Genomic DNA, 23,539 nt, shown 5'->3' on the forward strand with positions numbered 1-23,539 from the left:
CTACAAAGCACATTACATCACATCGTGAATTGTTTACCTCTCTCGAGTCTGTCCCTCATGGGAATTTAGTCACTTGTGGCAACAACGCCTCTTATCCAGTTCAGGGAGTTGGAAAGATTATGCTCACTGCTGCTAATGGCAGTTCCTTCACACTTGTTGATGGACTTTATGTACCTGGGATCAAGAAGAATCTCTTGTCTGTATCCGCACTTGCTAGACTTGGACTTGTAGTCAAATTTGTGGATGACAAATGTACAGTTCATGATCTCAGTTTTGGTGATGAAATTGTTGCATCTGGGCTTTTGTGCCGTGGGCTGTATAAGCTTACTTTGTATGACAAGTGTGGACAAAATTTTGCAAATGCTGTTGCAGATTCAAGGGCTATTTCAGATGCAAAACTTTGGCATGCACGTTTTGGTCATCTCAATTTTGCCAGTTTGCTGCGTTTGCAAAAATCTGATATGGTTGCTTCTTTGCCGCCTCTTGAAGCACCTGTCAAACATGTTTGTGAAAGCTGTATTTTGGGTAAGATGGAGCGTTCCAAAATTTCCAAAGGATGGTTCAGTTCGGGCCACATGCAGGTTGCAGCTTGTGCATAGTGATGTTTGTGGGCCCATGCAAACTTCGTCCTTGGGCAATTACTTGTACTTCGTGACTTTCATTGATGATTACTCCAGGCATGCATGGGTATTTCCGCTTAAAGCGAAGTCCGAAGTTTTTATGTGCTTCAAACAATTTCTGGCTATGGCTGAAAATGTCTCAAAATGTACTATGGGCACCCTCCGTTCCGATCGAGGGGGGGAGTATATGTCTCATGAATTTAATGCATTTCTGGCTAGTCATGGGATAAAACACCAATGTACAGTGCCTTATACACCTCAGCAAAATGGTGTTGCTGAGAGGAAAAACAGGTCACTAACGGAAATGGCACGATGTATGGTCAAAAGTCAAGCTTTGCCGCATTTATTTTGGCTTGAGGCCATCATGTGTGCCACTTGTGTACTTAACAGGTGTCCTACGAAAGCTTTGTAGTCTATTACTCCATATGAAGCATGGCGTGATAGAAAGCCTTCTATTGAGCACATGCGTGTTTTTGGCTGTTTGGCATATACTTTGGTGCCACAAGTGCAGCGCAGAAAATTGGATGATAAGGTTGTCAAATGTATTTTTGTTGGTTATAGTGCTGAAAGCAAAGGTTACAGGTTGTATCATCCACAAACAAAACGTATTCTGGTTTCTCGGGATGTAGTGTTTGTGGAAGATTCTGTTCAGCCCTTGTTGTCATGTACTAGAGACAGTAATGTAAGCTCACAGGACATTTATGACACTTTGTTGCCTCTTTTCAGTGGTGGAAATACGAATGTAAGTTCAATCAGGCAAATGAAAAAACCTATGAGGGTTTCTGAAAATGTTTTAGATAAGCCTGTTACTGATGCAAATGTACATGATGTACTTGATGTACTTGATGAGGAAAGGGCTGAAAATGAGCAGATGTACTTGATGTACTTGATGCAGATGTACATGATGTACTTGATGAGGAAAGGGCTGAAAATGAGAAGGCTAGAGGTATGCCAAAATGATTGGTGCACACTTTGCGTGACAGTAAATTGGATGCACCTTTGTCTAGTCGTACTTGTTCAGGCTCAAATTGTTATGCTTTGGCTGTGTCTAGCTTACATGATGTTGAGGAGGCTCTTTCTTTTGATGAAGCACAGAATTCAAAAAATTGGATGGTTGCCATGCAATCAGAATATGATGCACTTATAGAAAATAACACATGGACTTTATGTGATTTGCCTCCTGGCAAAAAGGCCATTGGTACGAAGTGGGTTTACAAGTTGAAACACAAGCCGGATGGTGAGATCGATTGCCATAAGGCTCGACTTGTTGCAAAAGGTTATGCACAACAAAAAGGCATAGATTATGAAGAGACTTTTGCTCCCACTTGTCGTATGACTACTGTACATTTTCTATGTGCATTGGCAGCTCATTTTGGTTGGGATGTACATCAATCAGACATTGTTACTGCTTTCTTGAATGGTGACATATTTGAGGAAGTTTATGTAACGCAGCCTCGCGGTTATGTCATAAAAGGACAAGAGGACAAAGTGTGCAGGTGTAAGAAGGCTTTGTATGGGTTGAAGCAATCTCCTCGTGCTTGGTATGAGAAAGCTGACACTCATTTGGTTAAACAAAGCTTTCGTAACAGTCCAACAGAAAGCACATTGTATGTAAAGCGTGAGGATGATGTATTTCTCATTGTGGTTCTTTATGTTGATGATTTGTTGATCACTGGACCAAATGAGAGACATATTGCTGAATTTAAGGCTGATTTGAATGCTACTTTCAAGATGAAAGATTTGGGACTGTTGCATCATTACTTGGGTATACAGTTTTAGCAGTGTGATGGTGGTATTGCCTTGTGTCAGAAAAGTTACATAGAGACATTGCTATGTAAGTTTGGACTTGAGGATTGCAAACCTATTGCCACTCCCATGGAAACAGGTTTGAAGTTGAGTCTACATGATGCTGGCGATCCTGCTGATGTCACTCTTTACCAAACTGCTGTTGGCTGCCTCATTTATGTATGCAACACGAGGCCCGATATTCAGTTTGCAGTCTCACAGGTCAGCAGATTTATGCATAGCCCAGGCTCTAAGCATTTGCAGACTGTCAAGAGGATTTTCCGCTACCTTAGTGGCACTTTACATCTTGGCTTGTTTTATCCCAAGGGGGGATCATTGCCGCTAGACTTATTTGCTTTTCGGACTCAGACTGGGCTGGTTGTTTTGACACGCGAGTGTCCACAAGTGGTTTTTGTTTCATGCTTGGTAGTTCATGTATATCATGGTTGAGCAAGAAGCAACCTACTGTGGCCACTTCGAGTTGTGAGGCTGAGTACAGGACAGTCTTCACATCTACGGTTGAGTGTGTATGGCTCATACGCCTTATGGCTGATTTGGGTGTTGGACAGGACACTGCCAACACTATCTACACTGACAGTCAGAGCACATTGGCAGTTGCGAGGAACCTAGTTTTTCATGCTCGCACAAAGCACATTGAGGTGCATTACCACTATGTCAGGGAGAGGCTCTCAGCAGGAGAGATGAGCTTAGCTTATGTGCCAACACAGGACAACCTTGCAGATCTTTTCACAAAGGCATTGTCTCGTGAGAAGCTTGAAGATTTCCGCAAAGCTTTGGGCTTACTCCCCTTTGTGGACTGATCCTGTCCTCAGGGAATGACACTTCCCTTTACTCATGTGCCAGCTCTCGTTCACCGCATCACTCCAGGGGGGATTTGTTACCATATATCTGTGGTAGTGATGTGTGTGAACACACTAGGACCGCCGGGGCATTTTTTCCCTCTTTAGGAGGTTTTTTCCCTCGTGCATTGTATATACGCCCATCACTCTAGGGCTATCTATCTTTCCATTGCACACTAAGTAACACACTCTCTATTGTGCCTTGAGCTTCCTTCGTCTTCTCCAAGCTGTGTGTGTTTCTCTGCAACCCTAATTCCAACAATATTGTTGCCAATCTATGTGCTTTGTCATTGCCTATCATTACGTGCTATAGTTTAACTCATCGTTTTTTTTGTTTTTGAGTGGAATCTTTGAATTAAGAGAACCTTTTAATTTTTTTGAAGCCATTAGGAATACCTTTTAAACCATTACTGTAAATGCACAAATTTCTATAAATGATAGTCATAAGTGAGAGCAAAAGTCTCATCAAATTCAATGCCTTTCTCTTGTGAATGGTCTTTTGCCATGTCTAGCATTGTAGCAATGAACACAACTAGCAACCTTACCTTTCAACTTGAAAACCCACGTAGTTTCAATGGCCTCTTTCCAAGGAGGAAAATCACACAAAGACCACATGCCACTCTCCACAATAGCCTTATACTCAAATTGCAGAGTAGCTAACTATTTTTTTGAATTTTATGCTTCATCAAATGGGAGAGTGAGTCCATAAAGTGGGCAAGCACATCCAAACACTTTAGGTGAAGACCCAGTTAAGAGATCTCAAAAATCATTAAGATGGGAATAATCTAAAGGAAATTTAAGTACTCTTCAAGGGGTGGGAAAAATTTCATTACTCTTTGTAGGCTTTTGAATACCTAATTTTTTGACTTGTTGACGCTCACCCAAATCGGAGAAAATGAAGAGGCAGATGCTAGTGACATTGATGACTATGCCCGAGAGGACACAACCTACTCTGATACCAATTATTGGAATTAGGGTTGCAGGAATGCACACACAACTTGGAGAAGATGAAGAAGTTCAAGGCACACAACAATGAGTGTATTGCTTAGTACACAATGGAAAGATAAGTTAGCCCTAGAATGATAGGTGTATATACAATGCACATGGAAAAAACCTCCTAGTGCGGGGAAAAATGCCACACACACATCACTACCACATATATGGTAACGCAAATTCTAGTCGCAAAGTCAGCAAAAAATGGTAAATATCAAAAGTTACTGCAATAACTGCACAGGGACAATCAGTATGAGAGGCCCATTCTAGAAGCTATAAATAGGGTTTTCTATTCATTTTGTACTTTAATTTCCACTACCACGATATCTAGTGTCTTGGAGATCATTATGCTCTTATACTCTTTTGTCATTAAGCCCAAAGCAGTTTTTGGCTCATATTATTTGTACTCCAATTGTACTCATCTGAATATATATTCCACTTTCATCTCATTCCTGTTTCCATTTCAATTTTTAGTTCAAGTCTCGTATTTCATTTTGGTCTGTCTGTTCAGATATTTGACGTCTCTATTTGATTTTGCTTGCCTGGTCTGAACTAACTCTAATTGACCAACCTGGAATAGCTGTGACAAGTGACCAACTCTTTCCATTTTAGCAATGATGGTGGTTGAGCTAAGTTTCTCTTGATAGAAGAACTATCTCCCAGTTACATGGATCATTAGTTCTTTTTTGGACTGAACTGATTCTTGAAAGGAGGTAGCAAGGTGAATCTTTGGGTCGGTATCTCTACATTTGGGATGGACTAATCTCATGTTTGGTTCACCGTTATATTTGCTAAATTGATTGCTATATTGATTAGAACTTCTATCATGGGTCATTAGTTCTTTTTTGGACTGAACTGATTCTTGAAAAGAGATAGAAAGGTGAATCTTTGGGTCGATATCTCTACTTTTGGGATGGAATGATCACATATTTGATTCAACGTTGTATTTGCTTGCTATTCCGATTAGAGCTCCAATCATGGGTCATTAGTTCTTTTTTGGACTGGACTGATTCATGAAAGGAGGTAGGAAGGTGAATCTTTGGGTCGATATCTCTACTTTTGGGATGGACTGATCACATGTTTGATTCACCGCTGTATTTGCTTGCTATTTCTATTAGAGCTCCAATCATGGGTCATTAGTTCTTTTTTGGACTGGACTGATTCATGAAAGGGGTAGGAAGGTGAATCTTTGGGTTGATATCTCTACTTTTGGGATGGACTGATCACATATTTGATTCACCGTTGTATTTGCTTGCTCATGTTTGAGTAGATTGAGGTTATTCCCTTCAGGCTTCACTACTACGCTTGTGTGTGATATTGATTATAACGCTAATGTTTGGTTTGAATAATACTTGAAAGAAAAGATAGCATACTGAGCTGTGTTTATTGGTATTGCAGGCATCCAATAAGTATGTCTTCCACCGGGAACGTCAGCGGTGGTGTTGGTGTCCCAAGCCTGGCTTCCTTGAGGAGACCTCCTACCTCGATGCCAGGTCTTGCTTCGCAGGGCACCACTTCGCAGGGCAAGCGAAAGGCAGGTGGAAAGTCCAGGACCCGAGTGAAATTTTGCCACAAATTTAAATAAGTATCAAGATTGGAAATGTAACTTTTGTGGCGAAGAGAAATCTGGAGGAGCACCAAGAATAAGGGATCATTTGCTAGGTGGCAATACCAGAATTCAAGGAGGAAAGTGCAAGGGCTTAGGTGCAGAAGAAGCAGCTATGCGCTTAAAAGCTTTAATTGGTAAGCTAATTTCCACGAGCAAAAGATCAAAACTCTCTACTTTCGACCATCACACCCCCGTATCGATAAGATCAAATCAGTATGAGGGATCATTGGGTGTAACGCCCACCAATAGAAGCACTCAAAGTAGGGAACCAACTTCTCATATCGATGGAAGTACTCCTCCAAACCATGGATCTCCTGACTTTCAGGTAGGTTCGTCAAAAATTAGACAGGTTAGCTTACAGACGAGCTTCAAAACACTTGCCTTAGAAGAAGCACAACTTGCACTAGCTAAAGCCGTCTATTTCACTGGGGGATCATTGGCCATTGTCACCCGTGATGCATGGAAGTCAGCTTGGAAACGCATTGGGGAGTATGGTGCTGGAATTACCCCTCCAACATATCACCATATGAGAAACCAACTGTTGGATAAATGTTACACAAGCACACAACAGGATATTCAAAGGGTAATATTAAATGCAACAGAACAATCTGGATACACCATAGTTAGTGATGGTTGGTCCAACGTTCAAAGGCGGCCATTGATCAACATCATGCTTGTATGTCCTCGTGGTGAATGTTTTATCAAAGCTATGGATAGCTCTGGTCAAATAAAGTCTGGCAGTTTTATAGCTGACATCATTGGCGACGCAGTTGAGGAACTTGGAAAAGAAAATGTTGTCCAAGTAATCATGGACAATGCCAAAAATTGCAGGGCTGCAGGTAGAATACTTGAAAGTCGCTTCTCTCACCTATATAGTGTTGGTTGCAGTACACACAGCTTGAACTTGGTATTGCAAGATTGGTACAAGAGGGAGGACACAGAGTGGTTCAAATGGATAGTAGACAATGCTCGCTTAATAGGCAAGTTTGTTTTGAAGCGTCAGAGGATTCTTGACATGTACCGTCAGAGGATGTCTACTATGTTAAAACTGCCGTGCGAAACTAGATTTTGCACCAACTACTATACGGTAGAATCACTAATAAAAAATAAGAATGCTGTGATGGAGACATTTGTTTGTGCCACTTTTTCAGAATGGGAGGCTGGTCAAAGGGAGAAGATAAAAAGCAAAATAGGGGTGATCAGAGATCTACTAGCTGATCGCCACTTCTGGGATGATGTGGTGGATGTGCACAATGTCATGATGCCCATTATGCTCGCATTACGCCAACTGGATTCTGCCTTGCCTAACATAGGTAAGGTGTGGATGGCTTGGTGGACTGTTCAAGAAAGCCTTGCAAATCCAAAGGAGCCCCAGGAGCCAATTGTGAAGCCTTGGAAGACACCATTCACTCAAAAGAGGAGAGAAATTTTGAGAAAGTATGTGCATGGTCGATGGGTTGGAGCACATAGTCCACTACACAGCGTAGCTTTCTTATTGGATCCAGAGTATTGGGCAATGGAAATAGACAAACTTGATGAGGAGGTGCTGGAAGACTTTTATGATGTGATAGGCAGGTTTTATGATGATCTTGATGAGCATGCATCAGCTGTTACTGATCTTACGAAGTTTAAACTCAAAGAGGGTAAGTTCGGTACAGAATTTGTGCAGAAACTTGCCACGGAGCAACCAGCGTGGAAGTGGTGGATGATGAATGGTGGTAGTGCACCCACCCTTAAACGCCTAGCTGTTAGAATCCTAGCCCAATGTGCATCCAATTCAAGTTCTGAGAGAAACTGGAGTACATATAAATATGTATATTCCACCATCAGAAACCGCCTTCTAAATTCAAGAGCTGAAAAATTGGTGTATATGTACTGCAACCATCGGCTATTGGCAAGAGTGCAAGCTGAGAACTACAAAGAGGAGATGCCGTGTTGGACTTATGATGTAACCAATGATGAGGTGGACGAAGACAGTGAGCTGCAAGGGGAATCTCATGAAGTAGAAACTACGTGTACTTTAGAAGAGATTGAAGAGAATTTGGAAATTGAACCAACTTTGACCCGTCGCAGCAAGCGACGGTGGTTTAATTAATAGATTATCGAATCCATTGAGTGACTTTTGCTTAAGTTCAGAAACTGTTTATCTTATAAGCTTTTTTTTATATTTAGTTTAAGGTTCAGACATTTGCTTAATAATAAACAAAGCCCTTAAAAACCTTTACAAGGCCACAAATCACTATTAAAGCTTCATAATATACAAAGCCCTAACAAATCGTTGCATTATCACATATCATAATTGAAGCTGAAGAGAAGACAATTCACAATTCACTAATAAATTCTCGCAAGACAAGGAGTCAATGTTATCAAATGTTAGAAAAACTATCCAAGTGATAGTGAAATATTTGTGAGAATATCTTCATTCTCCTGTTCACGCTGACATTTAAGCTTATTATAGTCTTCGGACATTTTAAACATTGCATATAGCTTTTTGGATATCTCAAACTCACATATAGCACAATGAAATGTATTCATCATGCTTTGCATCAAGCATGATATATGATACATATGTCCGCATGGCAAGCTGAAGTGACCACACCACTCATGAAAGAATGATCTACATATGGGGCAAGGACCACCGTGCTCACCAAAAGCTGGAGGGGCCTCAATAGATGTTGGGTGCTCAATCAATGTGGCAGCATTTTGTTTTTTTATAGTCGCCTCTAACTCTTTTACGTGGCGAGATAGCACCTTCACCTCCCTTTGCAAGTCTCTATTTAGGGTTTCTTCTGCATGAGAGCCTTGTGTAGCTTGTGATGCTTGCGTGAGTTGAGTTTGAAGCTCCTCCTTAACTTGATGCACTTCCATTGATGCACCTTCTAGTGCCAATGACATCTCTTGCCGTGTGACGGCGATTGCAGTACTGCGAATGTCCTCAACCGTCATGTGAGGTGTCCTTGAGCTAAAGTCCACTGCTTCACCCAAGACATAATGCATGTATAACATCTTGGCAAACCACAATGGACAATCCATATGATGCATAGGATGACCCATAACATCGAGATATATGTTCTCTCCATTGTCTCGTATGTCTGCATTAATGCATTGTGATAGCTTGAGTCGGCCTTTCTTGATGTTGTCATCTGCAACGCATGGCCATATGGATTTCACCATTTCTCAGTCAATCCTAGTGTTCACCTCTTTCCATTGTGTACCCACCGGGTTGGCCCACTGGGAGCAACGAGCAGCAATTCGAGCGGTGTCGTTCACTCCACCGCCTTGACACATGGATCTGAGACGCTCAAAAGCGTGCTTAGCCCTTTGATTATCATTATCCATATCCTAATTAAACACTATACTTCAGTTACGGCATACAAACTTAATGATAATCAATTGCTATAATTTTAACCACCATTTTACGTCAATCAATTGATATTAGAATAACCACCATCTTACGACAATCAATTGATATAAGAGTAACCACCATTTTTTAAATCAATGAATGACAATCAGTGACTCCACGTGGCTTATTGCTTGAAACTTAAGTAAAAAAACAAAACTCATAGAAAATTTGTTGTCTATTGAGATATAACAAAGTGTTTTTATTACTCATACATCATCCATTGCGCATAAAACCCAATGTTTAAAAGTGCTTTTATAAGTCACAAGTCTCAGAAAACCTTGCTTAATAAAGTACATCATATATCCATAAAAAAAAGGCTACACTCATTTCAGAGGGAGGGCGTAAGCGTCGTTCTAGCTGGGCTTCAAATCTTTCTAATTCTTCGTCCAAAAGTGCCAAGGTCTTTCTATCTGTGGATTTCTTCCTCACCCAACCTTCCACAAAAATCCTAGATATGGCTTGTATCTCCACTGAAACCTTATGTTTGAACCAATCTGTTTTGTAGTAGTCAGAGAACTCTCCACAAAACTTACAAAATTTCCATATCACCCATCCTATGGCGTACACATATGTGGCCTTGGTCCATGGGCATAAATTCTTGCCATCTAGTAACTCAGGAGCTCGCCAAGGATGAAGCTTTTGCCAGTTTTCATTGGTATTGTTGGTCTTTTGTGTCTCTAAGCCAACACGCAGAGCCAATCCCCAATCAATTATTCCAATACGGGGAGTGAGATCCTTGGTAAAGTCCAACATGATGTTCCATGGATGGAGATCATTGTGGATCACTCCCTCGTCATGTGCGAATCGCAATGCCTTCACCAAGGCATGGATCAACGAGGGAGCATGATTGCACAGGCTCTTGATACGTTTTTTCTTGTCTTCAGAGGGCTGCTCCCATTTAAAGTCTTCAAGGATCTTTCCTTTCCCCTCTTGATGCGCTACAAGCGTCGTGAAAGAGCCATGTGGAAGGGGCATTGTCTCCATAAGATCACCTAAAGTCCCCCCATTGAAGTAGGGGAATATCAGAAACCATGGCAACGTTACAGAGTGGGCAATACTCCTCACAATCCCTCTATGGTTGAGATCTACTCCACTTTCTGATGCAAAGCTTTTCCACTGATGCTTGGCCTATCCTTTGAACTCCTTGGCACAATAAGTATTCGTTGCAGGAAGGAAACTGATCCCTTTGATTTGAACTTGCCACCCTGTGCCATAAGCCCCTGACCCAAGTTTCTTGATCTTCTTAATGGACTTATTTGGAATTCCCAAAGTCATACTACATTCAGAATTGTATATACTGCTCTCCAGGTGACTGGCAGAAGCAATAGCACCCGATGTTCCCTCAATGGCAGCCTCCTCAATAAACGGTTCTCCAACTTGGCTGCTCCCCATAACTCTCATGATAGCCAGTCGCATTTTCTTGCTTAGGCCAAACTGTGTGTCTATGTGGGATGCTCGCCTTGACCTCTCCTTTTCAGCTCTCCATCTCGCGTTCCAATGCTCTAGCTTACCCTTGTCTACTTCTTGAGGGCATTCCTCTTTCAAATCAGAGGCCACCTTGGGCAAATTGCCCACCCAACTGCTCAGTAATGAGATTATTGATTTGGTTGTTTTGTCTGGATATAACAACAAAATTTTGCGGGCAATCTCACTATATAATGATTGCAATCTAGACTCATCTGCAACAATCTGCGCTATATCGTCGGGATCTAGTGCACTGACGATTGTAATCAACAATTGTCTAATTTTCCTTTTGAACTCTATCACTGAAGTAGCAGAAGGATCCATTTTGCCTGCAATGGTATTATTGCAAACGACACATTGTGAAATATAACTATGTGCCACTCCATTTGGATCTTTTCTACGTGAAAAAAAAAGTGCAGTATAGAAAAAGTGCAGTATGCCTCACCGTACAACAACTTACAAACAGATGCTCCTGTCATTCTAGCAGCAACACACCTAGTCGCAATTGCAACCATGTGTTGAAGCATGAATGACTGGGAGCAACATAAAACATAGTCACCCTACGCTTTTGCAATGACACACCTAGCCGCAATTGCAACCATGTGCCAGTGCATCCACGCACGGTGACTTCTTTCAAACTGAAGCTATCGTCAATCTAGCAGCAACACACCTAGTCGCAATTGCAACCATGTGCCGAAGCATGAATGACTAGGAGCAACATAAAACATAGTCATCCTACGCTTTTGCAATGACACACCTAGTCGCAATTGCAACCATGTGCCAATGCATCGACGCACGATGTCTTCTTTCAAGATTCAAGCATATGAAATATTATGAAATTATTTGAGCACACATTCATGCATTAGATGCTACCGTCATTCTAGCAGCAACACACCTAGTTGCAATTGCAACCATGTGCCGAAGCATGAATGACGGGAAGCAACATAAAACATAGTCATCTTGAGTTTTTGCAATGACACACCTAGCCGCAATTGCAACCATGTGCCAGTGCATCCACGCACGGTGAGTTCTTTCTAGCAGATGCTCCTGTCATTCTAGCAGCAACACACCTAGTCGCATTTGCAACCATGTGCCGAAGCATGAATGACTGGGAGAAACATAAAACATAGTCACCCTACGCTTTTGCAATGACACACCTAGCCGCAATTGCAACCATGTGCCAGTGCATCCACGCACGGTGACTTCTTTCAAACAGATGCTACCGTCAATCTAGAAGCAACACACCTAGTCGCAATTGCAACCATGTGCCGAAGCATGAATGACTGGGAGCAATATAAAACATAATCATCGTACGCTTTTCCAATGACACACATAGCCGCAATTGCAACTATATGCCTGTGCATCCACGTACGATGATTTGATAAAAGAAATTTTATACCTTCGAGTTTTAACGCAAAAAACTCAAAAAAACATCAATAAAATAAGGAAGGGATTAAAAAATTACCGCTACACTGCTTTGAGAATGTGGAAAGCTGCCAGAAAGTTTGGTGAAGAAGACTTTTCAATGTACCTCTCTTGTGAAAAAGACAAGCACCGGCGTCGTCTTTATATAGCCACGGCGGGCCCGGCGGGGAAGTGGCTTTACCCGGCGGGCCCGGCGGGTTAACTACTTAGCCCGGCGGGCCTTTAGCCGGTCTCCAAGTCTCCTTGCAGGTCAAAAAAGATGAATGTCAATTAGCATAATATTTGTTATTTTGCATTTCTATTGTTATTAACCTGAAATTATAGTGTGATCACGTCATTTTGAAATCCCTGCTTGCTTCCCTTTCATTGACAAAAGCTGAATACAATCTCCGACAGTAGCCAAACAGTCCGTCTCTTCCATCTCCAATAAAATGCAGAAGCTCGATGACATTACGAAGGGTAGTGGTGCATCAGTCGTTGGATCACTTGGGTAAATGTGGCCATCAACCCATAAGTTGATTGCCTTGCACCCAATGCTTTGTAGCTGATCTGCAACATTGGGATTCAATGTGCCAAGTTGGACAGTAGCGTACTCCTGCTCCAAATCAGCATTTAATCTATATCGTTTTGGCCTATTAGTAATATCTTGTAGTGGATGGCGATTGAATGAAATTTTTGATAGCTAATTAAGCAAAATAGAGAGAGAATGTGTAATGGTGACTGCTGCAAGCAGGGAAAGCTAGCTATGGAGGGAAAAAGTGGAAGGTACTCAGAGATAGTAGAAAAGGATTATGTTGTGGAGGGAAGAAAGAGAGTGAGTGTAGCTCAATCTCATTTGAATTCAAAATGTTGATCATGAGAGCTTTAGAGGGAGAAATGCATCTTCACACAGAGGTAATGGAGTTCTCCATTGCTCTCACCTGAAGCTGGAGTGGGAGAAGCATGAGAGAGAGAGAGAGAGAGAGAGAGAAAGACATAAAGGAAGAGAGTGGGAGAGAGAGTAGATCTGCATCCTTGGAGGATCTGCACTTTCTGTCAGATGTAGGCAGCATAGAATGTCCTCTTGATGATTGGGAGGTGGAAGTGACAAGAGAGAAAAGGGGGGGGAAGAGAAAGATTTGGCTCACGTTTTAGAGAGAGAATTCAATGAGAGAATATGCAAAATCTGCTTTTTCGACTGGGGGACTGAAAAGTGCTTCTTTTAATGAGAACAAAGTGAGCGAGAGTGTTTTATATGTTAGAGAGAGAGAGGAGAGAGATGGGGAAAAGACATTATAAAATTCAGTTACCCACCTCTCTTTTGTGTTAAAATAGCTTATTTTCAAAATACAAAATATACAAATGGTATTTTTTAAAATCTCAACTTAGGCCTTTTTGCCCTCTCTTTTAGGCTTGGTCAAACTTGGCTTAAGCTTTAAGCATTTCCTTAAACAGCCAAATAAAGAGGCCCTTCTATACCCCATTCCCTTCCTAATGAACAAGCAAAGTTGCTAGTCACTTAAAAAATTTGTTAATGAAATTTCAAGATGTTTTTCCCAATGATTTACCACCAGGATTACTATTGACGCAATCTGTGCAATATGGCATAGACGTGGTTGTAGGTAGTAAACCGGTTAGCAAACCACCCTGTAGAATGAGCCATTCTGAGGCTGCTGAGGTGGAACGTCAGCTTGCTGAATATCTTAGTAGAGGGTTTATTCAACCTAGTTCGTCACCATGGGCTTCTCCAATTCTATTGGTGAAGAAAAAGGACAATAGCATGCACATGTGCATTAACTACCGTGGTTTGAATGTGATAACTGTTAAAAACAAGTACCCATTACCACGAGTGAATGAGTTGGTCGACAAAATCACTCAGACTTGTATTTTTACTAAGATAGAGTTGCGGTCGCGATATCACCAAGTACACATTCAACTTGCTGATATATCCAAAACTGCATTCCGAACAAGGTTTGGACATTACGAGTTTTTGGTTATGCCCTTTGGGTTAGCCAATGCGCCCGCAACTTTCATGATGCTCATGGATAGTGTCTTGAGACTGTATTTGGATAAGTTTGTTATCATCTTTCTCAATGACATTCTTGTGTACAGTGCCTCTGAAGAAGAGTACTTGCAACATCTGCAGCGGTGGCAGGTGTTTGAATTGCTACGCAAAAAACGAGTTATATACCAAAGATTCGAAGTGTGATTTTTCAAGGAGGAAATTCACTATCTATGGCATGTCATCTCAGCTGACGGACTTCACATGGATCAATCCGAAGTGGATGCCATTCGGAAGTGGCCTTCTCCCAAGAACTTGGAAGAGTTATAGATTTTCTTGGGATTTGCAAGTTTTTATCGAAGGTTCGTTAAAAACTATGCTCACATTGCTATGCCGATGACGAACCAACTGAAAAGCAAGGGAAAAACCTTTTAGTGGGGTACCGTCAACAACAAAGTTTTGATACTCTCAAGGATGCATTAGCTCAACTCCTATTCTAACTATTGTGGATCCTTTGAAGCCATTCGTTTTAGAAACAGATGCCAGTAATCATGCTATTGGAGCAACCGTTCTACAGGAGGGCAGGCCAATTGCATTTGAAAGCAAGAAGCTCGATTCAACAGAATAGAGTTACTCTGCTTATGAATGTTAACTATATGAAATAGCATCTGCCTTGAAGACATGGTGGCATTATTTGTATGGAGCTCAGTTTGAGATTGTGTTCGACCATGAAAGCATAAAATGCTTTACACAACAAATTGATTTTGAAGGGTCGAAAGGCCAGGTGGACGAAGATTCTTCAGGAGTATGACGCAAAGCTCCGGTATCGTAAAAGATGATACAATGTGGTGGATGACGCTCTTAGTCGTATGCTTGAGATCAACTCTCTTCTATTCATGAAAATTTGAAGTGAGTTTGTTGGATTCTTTGAAGGAAAAATATGAGCATGATCGTTTTTCAAATGGCTTTCAACCAATACGTGCATGCGAGTTGGTTAGACAATCCGACTCGAACTGCTTACGTACCCCAAACTGCTGCATCTATAGCATGCGAATGCACCTTAGTGTCCAATGTCCAGAGAAGAAAATCTAAACAAGCCTAGTGCATAATAAGAAAGAAAAACAAGGTGAAGAATCATTGTGGCCTGCTAAGGAAATGTAATGCAAAAGTAGATGAGAGTTGTAAAAGAACATTTACATTATAGAAGAAAGATAACATTTATGTAACCTTCCTTTCCAATCAAAGAGGACTTTGTCCACCATCAAAAACCTCTATATCAATGGTTCAAAAGATGCACATTTTCTCAACCTTCCCCTATGGCTTTGTGCAAGCTAAAAAAACTTTATTATTACATTGGCTTCTCTAAGCTTTCATCACTTCACAGAATGCTAACTTATCTAATCTATATAATCAAGTTTGGTAGCATTGCTAGACCAAGATATACCAAAAGCACGACTCTCTCTCTCTCTCTCTCTCTCTCTCTCTCTCTCTCTCTCTCTACCTACCCCAATAGAAGTAGAGTACTCCTAAGTTTGTTGAACAAGGGCTAGCACCTCATGAAAATTAATGTCTATCAAAAGCTTCCAATTTTGGTATCAAAGAATGATTTGCAGTATTCTTACATATATTTATGTTTGTTGCATCTTACATATGTTTATGTTTGTTAGAATATATCAAGAGGTTGTGTCATGCATCATTTCAAAAAATGCAATAATAGGAAGAGAGTATTGATAGTGTTCCACTTGGAAAAGAAGATAGCCCTACAAGAATAGAGGCAATATTTCTTTGGCCGCAGCAACGCACGGGTCACACACTAGTACATGTTGAAAAGCCAAAAACTTTCAAATGTGTCCTGACAATCCTCCCCATCGTGCATTTGTTTAGTTAGTGAATGGATCCTTCGTTAAATGAATTACCCTGACAATTTGTTTTATTGTTGTAAAATGTATAAAGTACCTTTAGTATTTTGTTTTATTATTATTTTCATGAGATAAGCATTGACACAGACATATTATATAGTAGAAAGACAAAAAGTTTGAAATGTCACAAACGTGTCTCTCAATGTTAAATATGAAAGTAAATTCCAATGAGATTGTCATCATGCTTTTTCACTTTCAATCAAAAAGTTTAAGCAAGGTGAAAATTAACTATGGTCTAGTAAGGCTATTGATGGGTATTCCATAATAAGAGGCTTCTTTGTGAGAGAGAAAAATAGAAAGCGACACTAGTATTTTAAAACATGTGGTATCACAATAAAATATTATATTATTTGGAAAGAAGTGTAACAATGAAGTAATAAAATTAAAATATATTCCAAAGCATAAATAAAGTATATCCGGTTAACCATAAATCAAGCATCAGTGTACAAACTGTCACAAAAGTGTAGATTTATGAGCATTAGCTTGTATTAAAGCTTAAACTTCTGACACCAAGTTAATGCTTTAGCCATGGCAGCTTGAAACAACGAAACCTTACTAGCACAACATTGTGATACTTACAGTAGCAATTACTTCATAGTAATTTAGAAAGCAACAATGAAAAAAAGAATCCTAGCCTCTAGCATATATTGAAACCTGGTTAGAAAAGAACACTCAAGGCTTTCCAAAGTTGTGTGATTAATCCATGTGTGGCACGAAAAATAAATTGTAGACCTGTCACGGCACCTATCATTCTTGTCACGGCACCTATCATTCTTGATCCTGCTTGGCTTTGCAACAACGTTGTAGGAGAGCTATTAGGAGCTATCTGGTGGAAAGTTTGAGAAAACTGAGGCTGAAGTCAGAGTCCTCATCCGAAAAAATGGGATATCCGAAAGAATTTGTGGAAGAGATATTGAGGTACATACAAAGATTGGCATTATGTTTTTGTCATCATTGTTGAGAGACTTGTTGGCTCCTCGTCCCTCTTTGCATGCACAAAAGAGGGTCACATGTTTGGTTTGATGTGACCCTCTTTGGATGCACAAAAGAGGGTCCGATCATAGTTCAAACTCTACATCCTTACATCCTGACCACTATGCAAGGTTTTTAGATGGCAACACAGAACATAGGCTTCTTGCCAATAACAAAGACTATGGTCGACGGATTCTCCCGCCTCTATTTCAAAACCGTACATGAACTTAGATCTTCATACAGCTCCCCATCGAGATCATGAAGGGAGTAAATTCTCTAAATTGCAGATAAGAATCTACGCCCCCAATCAATGAGATTTTGTTTGCTATAAATTTGCTTCCGAATCTGTCTCAACCTCATCCAGTTTCTCAATTCTAGAAATTGTAATTTTTAAGCCCTGCATCTAAAAAAGAAAAGGTTGTACCCAACTTTGTTTGCATATGCACAAGATTCATTCTCTAAATGACCAATCCAGCATGTGTTATGTAGATGTCAATTGGTGGTTTTTTGAGAGACTTAATCATGGCTATTGTGCATGCATGCATGCAACCACTTGTAAAGCACTGGCAATGTCCTCTACTGAAGCATTTGTGTGTGCGCATGTGTTTGTGTGTGTGTGGGTGAATCTCCATGCTTGTGCTGTAAAGAATTGAGGTACAAGACCATTACTTGCAAATCAACAACTTTCTGTGAGGATGGTACTGCGTCAAGAATCTGAAGGAGGAGGAGTGCATCTTCCCTAAAAGCATTTGTGCTGAAATCTTGCAGCTTTCTGTTTGAAAACTCAAGATTGGCCACCTTACGATGCTTCTTCCATGTCTCTCCATCCGAGCTAAGGAATCATACATTGCATGACACACACACACTCTCTCTCCCTGTCATCACCAGCTTTCAACAACAAAAATTAAATTTTGAGTAAAATCTAAAGTACTATTTGACAGGAACACATGATGCCGAAAGAAAGAGGCTCAGATTCATGCACAAGGGAAAAGGAGGAGAAAGAAGAAAGTAGAGAGGAGTACCTTGGGATAGTTGGGGAATATAGACACAGAAAAAGGAAGAGGAAGAAGAAAGGAGAGAGGAGTACCTTGGGATGGTTGTAGAAGTTTCCCTTGAGGATGTGCTCAAAATTGCAAGGATCCAGAGTGAAGAATAAGGTTGTGGAAGAGATGAGCGAGAGCTTGACTGTACGGTGGCAACCGCTGAAGAAGAGGAGGAGGCAGTCATGCAGACAATGGAAGTTGAGCAAAGTTTCCAGTTGCGCGCCTACAAGAGGCCACATCTTGGGATCGGGGCTATGACGTTGCCCAAATCTATGCAGGCCGACCCATATCACAACCAGGCTCGCTGCCACCCAACTCATTCTCTCTCTATATAAATATTATTATATTTTAATGTTTTTTTGAAGCTCTCTCTCAACTACCCAACTCGTGGCAACCTGTATTTGAAGGAGGAGGTATCGATTAATTGAAAATTCTTGGTTGTGTGGAATCTTTGCGAATTCCATGTAGGAGAAAATGTGGTGAAACTCTTTTTGGAGGTCTACGCTTCCTATGCATGTCCCTCTTGAATAACAAGTCTTGAACTCTCCGCGTGCGATAGATCTTTAAGGTCTCTTGGGATAGTTTTCTATGACGTTAAAAATCCTCTTCTTCTTCTCTTCTCTATATATCTCTATCAGTGAGGCAATAGGTGGAAGGTACCACCTAGGCTATAGTGGATTGTTGGCGCCCACAACAAGAGCGTGCTAGCTTCGCAGAGCGGATAGCATGGCGCATCTACTCTCGTGATCTTTATCTCTCTCTCACACAATCTCAAGGTCTCTCTCTCTCCCACTTTCTTGTCAGCAAGGCACGCAGCCCACAATTGGCAATCACTACAAGAGGTCACTTGAATTCCGGCGCCACATTACCGGCGTCACTGGCGGGCGTCGGTATATGTGTGTGTATTTATGGAGAGAGCCAAGGTTTTTTTTTTAATTTCATTTTCAAATTTCCGACGCCTCTTTCGACACGTCTTCCAACGGCAGCACGAATACGCATTCCGACACCCCTTTAGATGATTGTTCCGACGGCTGTACCGATAGCTTTACCGTCGGTACCTGCAAAAACCAAAACCGTGGGCTTTCTCTGCACATTTCTCCTAGTTCTTGCGCCACATCTCAAGCTCTCCTCTTCACCATCTCTCACAGATATGCTATGATACACGCCGTCGGAGGTGCTCATCTTGCTTGTGGGTTAGCGCATAACACTAAGGTAAGATTGTTTTCATGTTTACTTGTAGATTTAGGGTTTAGGTTTAACTTTGTGTTTGTGTGTGCGTTTTTGCAGGTTCCAGGACTTTTACAACAACTTTCATTGCTCAAATAGAACGAATGTGAGTGCTCAAACCTTTAAATGCATATTAAGTTTATTTAAATTACTTTATATATTAAGAAAAGAAAATTTCATGCTTTAAACTTTGAATGCTTTATAAGAAATTAGGATTTGTTATGTAAAATTTCATTTTAAATTATGGAATAAATTTGTTTAAGTTTATGAAAAAATCTTGTTTTGAAGAAATTGTTTATTGAATTATGTCGTTTTTCAAATTATGTAATTGATGGGGTTTATGTTTTAGGTTAAGTTTAAGTTATAAGTTAAGTTACATTAGGTTAACTTACGTTAAGTTAAGCTACATTGTTATGTTAAGTTATATGTTAGGTTTGGTTAAGTTATCTTATACGTTACGTTAGATTAAGTTAAGCTACATTAGTGTTAACCCTCACGGCTCACGGACACCCCATCACCTACGACGGACGTGTATTATGTATTTGGTAGAGTCAGGTACCGGGCTTGTCGGACCAATAGGAAAAGGGTAAGAGTGATCGCCGATGAGAGGCGCACTCTAACTGGGACATTCAAGGGATTAGTTGGCTAAGCATGGGCGCCCAAGTGTGAATGGGGTGAGCTCATATAAGAGCCAACTAAACCTAAAATTCATTCATTCTCTCATTTGTGCAATAGAAGAGTTCTCTTGCTCCATCTCCATCTTCTTCTTCTTCACCTCCTTGTGTGTGTGTGTGTGTGTGTATGTGAGAGAGAGAGAGAGGGAGAGTGTGTGTGCGATCGAGCATTACGAAGGCACGATGGCGGCGAAGCGGTTGAGCGCGGCACGACTGTAGCTTCTTCTTCATCGCGGCGAGGAATCCACCACGAAGGCGAGCGTAGAGCGGTGAGTGACACACCCTTTGCTCTCTTGAGCTTGCTAGTTTAGGCTTGTTGTGTGCTTGGAGCCATTTGTGGCTCGCACACGGTGTATCGGCAAGTCCCTTGCTTCGACAGTGCGGCAAGGAGCGCACATTTTTGGCGCCGCTGCCGGGGAAATGTCCTACACTAAGCTCGGTTAAGCACTTTACGCTTTCTTGTGATGCAATTTCAATTGAAGGATTTGTGAAGAAGGAAGGTGTGGTTGTGTGGAGAAGGATTTGTGAAGAAGGAAGGTGTGTGGTTGTGTGGAGAAGATTTTTGTTACACTGTACTGTCTTTTTTGTTTTCTGTAAAGAAGGAGTTACAATTTTTTTGCAATGTACTGTTAGAATTAAGGTATTAGCTATGGAATGTTAGTTCTGTAAGGTTCAATGTTAGTTCTGTAAGGTTAGTTTTGTAGATATGTTAGCTACTGTAGTACTGTGTAAACAGTGTTAGAGTGTGTGTAGCAATATCTCTATTAGCTGTAAGTAGATAAGTTAGGTGTAGGTTAAGTGTGTGTGTGCGCGCGTGCGCGGCGCGACTGCGGCGACTTTTTTTTTTTTATCTTTAAAAAAAAAAATTAAAAAGAAGGATCGGGCTGGGGATCATTCCCCAAGCCCAAGCTCAAACCCAGACCTCAGTCCTCAGTTTTAAAATATAGTTTATACACCTTTTTATATTTAAAAACTATTTTTAGGATTTCGAGGACTATAAAGACTATTTTTAGGATTTCGAGGGCTTCACGTAGCCGAATAGGGAGCTGTAAAGCACGGCACGTTCCTTTAGCCAAAACGCTCGTCTTGAGCTATTACACGCCATATTTTGTGGCTTGCTTACAAAAAATAACCAAGAATAACGAAAAACTTGGGTTATAAACACCTTTAAAAAAAAAACAAAAAAAAACTAAGTGAGCGGCCTTCACGGGCACTCACCAACGCGCTTAGAGTGTGGAAGTCATATGAACCTATGCTTTGGACGAGTGTTAGAGCACGAGCATATTGGTAGTGCCTCCATTTACGCGGGCACCCATTATTCCTCCACCCTAGGTTCTGGACCTTCGGCCGGGACTCAAGGTAGCGCGACCCAAGATCCTCATATCACGTCTAGTGATTCTTCCTCTGACTACGAAGTCATGGAGGGGTATCCTACACCAAACCCTGATAGTTCAAGTCAAGACATGCATGCCATGGGCCCACGGCCCGGGTCCAGCGTGTTTAGCCGCTTAAAAGAGACCCTTAGTAGAGCTACTCGCTCCGAACATGCGGTTAATGAAATAAATGAAGGGAGTGGGGAAGTAAATTCATCATTCATGCCTAAAATAGACCCTATGCTTCTTGAGAGTGTGCATGTGAATGTTCCATCCACTGCACCTCCTGATCCTTTAGGACTATCTCCCTTTGAGGTTCTACTACCCGATGGTAGGAGTCTTGCCGAAGTGCAAGAGATCGAACGCTATATGCAAGCAACAAGGGAGAGGGAAATTGAGAACCTACGAAAGCTAGAACAAAGTCGAGCCCTGGAAGCAAAGGCTCCTATGACAACAATCATGCCAGCCGAGCAACCGAGTGCTCCCAAGGTAGCAGTCACGGAGGGCAAGCAATGGGGAGCAATAATGCTTCCACTTCAAGGGAAACCTCTAGCACGCCAGGCCTAGATGGGATATTCCTAAACGAAAATTGGGAGTATGACCTACAAGCAGAAGCTTTAACTGATCGGTACATAGGACACACCTATCATGTGGGTTGGTTAGATGTTCTACAATCCACATCGGGTGCTACTAGCATAGATGAGCAACAACAGAAAGTCTGTCATGTCCTCCATAGGATTGTCGAGTTAGAAAGACAGAACACTGGGATCAAGATGCCTTCAATAGGCCTAATGAGATTCTTGGATACGGGAAAGGCCAACCAACCAACCCTATCACAAATGGAGTCTCCCTCAGTGAGCCCCATTGATCCTCCATATGTTGTTTCGCCAGGAGCCTCAGTACAATCTGAGCCCACAAGTGGCAGCTTTACCTTCCCATATCTAGCTCATCTTTCTGTTAATGACACTACGGTTACCATGCATATCCCAGTGGTGAGCATGACAAGAAGTACACCATGGAGTTCATTTGTTAACACTGCGCCAATGCCTAGTAGCACAGTGCCCCCAACTATACCTACATGTATGTATCAATCATGTGCACCTGTCGTACCTCAGCCTCATGTAGCTCCCACACCTCCGATTATTCCAAGAGCTTACAATCCACAATGGCATTATCCAAGCTCTCATACAAGTGGATCCATGCCATTTAATAATAACATGCCATATCAGGCACCCCCTATGCCTAGCGCCACGCCTGTAAACTTTGGACCACCGTCTGGTACACCACCATACGAAATATGGGACCCAAGAGCCGCGCGTATGCCAAGGCCAAGGCCAACTCCCATCTCACATGTGGTTCCAAGAGCACATACACCCATTATACCTGCTCAAATAGGAGATTTGGCAGCATTTGCTCAAACTATCGGTCGCTCTATTGCGGAAAACATGCATAGTGCACCTGATAGAGAGCCTAGGAGCAAGGCAGTTCAAGTAGCTAAGCTCACACAGAAATTCAGTGGAGACAGAGATGCTAGAAGGATATGGAAGTCTTTGAACATGTGTGCGATTCCTTGGAAGAGCACAATGAGCTACATAAGTGTAAGGATTTGAGTTTGACCCTAACCGGAAAGGCTGGAGATTGGTATAGAACCTTAAGAGTAGAAGAGAAAACGATCTACTCTACTCTTAGGAGACTGTTCTTAAAAGAATACATACGAGAGGGAGTACTTTGGGGTGTAGTCTCTCAGCTCCAGAAGGCCCAACGAGAAGAAGGTGAATCCGTGAGAGACTTCATTAGTCGCCTAAAGAATTTGAATTCTCGATGCAATCCAAACGAGCGATTCAACAACAACCAATTGCTCGATAGATTCATTAGGGGACTACGACATGAAAGTATCTATAATTGTTGGAATTAGGATTGCAGAGAAACACACACAGCTTGGAGAAGACCAAGGAAGCTCAAGGCACACAATAGAGAGTATGTTACTTAGTGTGCAATGGAAAGATAGTTAGCCCTAGAGTGATGGGCGTATATACAATGCACGGGGGAAAAAATGCCCCGGCGGTCCTAGTGTGTTCACACACATCACTACCACATGTATATGGTAACAAATCCCCCCTGGAGTGATGCGGTGAACGAGAGCTGGCACATGAGTAAAGGGAAGTGCCATGCCCTGAGGACACGATCAGTC

This window comes from Adiantum capillus-veneris, chromosome 27 (genome assembly GCF_014529385.1).
Source record: "Adiantum capillus-veneris isolate H3 chromosome 27, ASM1452938v2, whole genome shotgun sequence".
Classification (NCBI taxonomy): Eukaryota; Viridiplantae; Streptophyta; class Polypodiopsida; order Polypodiales; family Pteridaceae; genus Adiantum; species Adiantum capillus-veneris.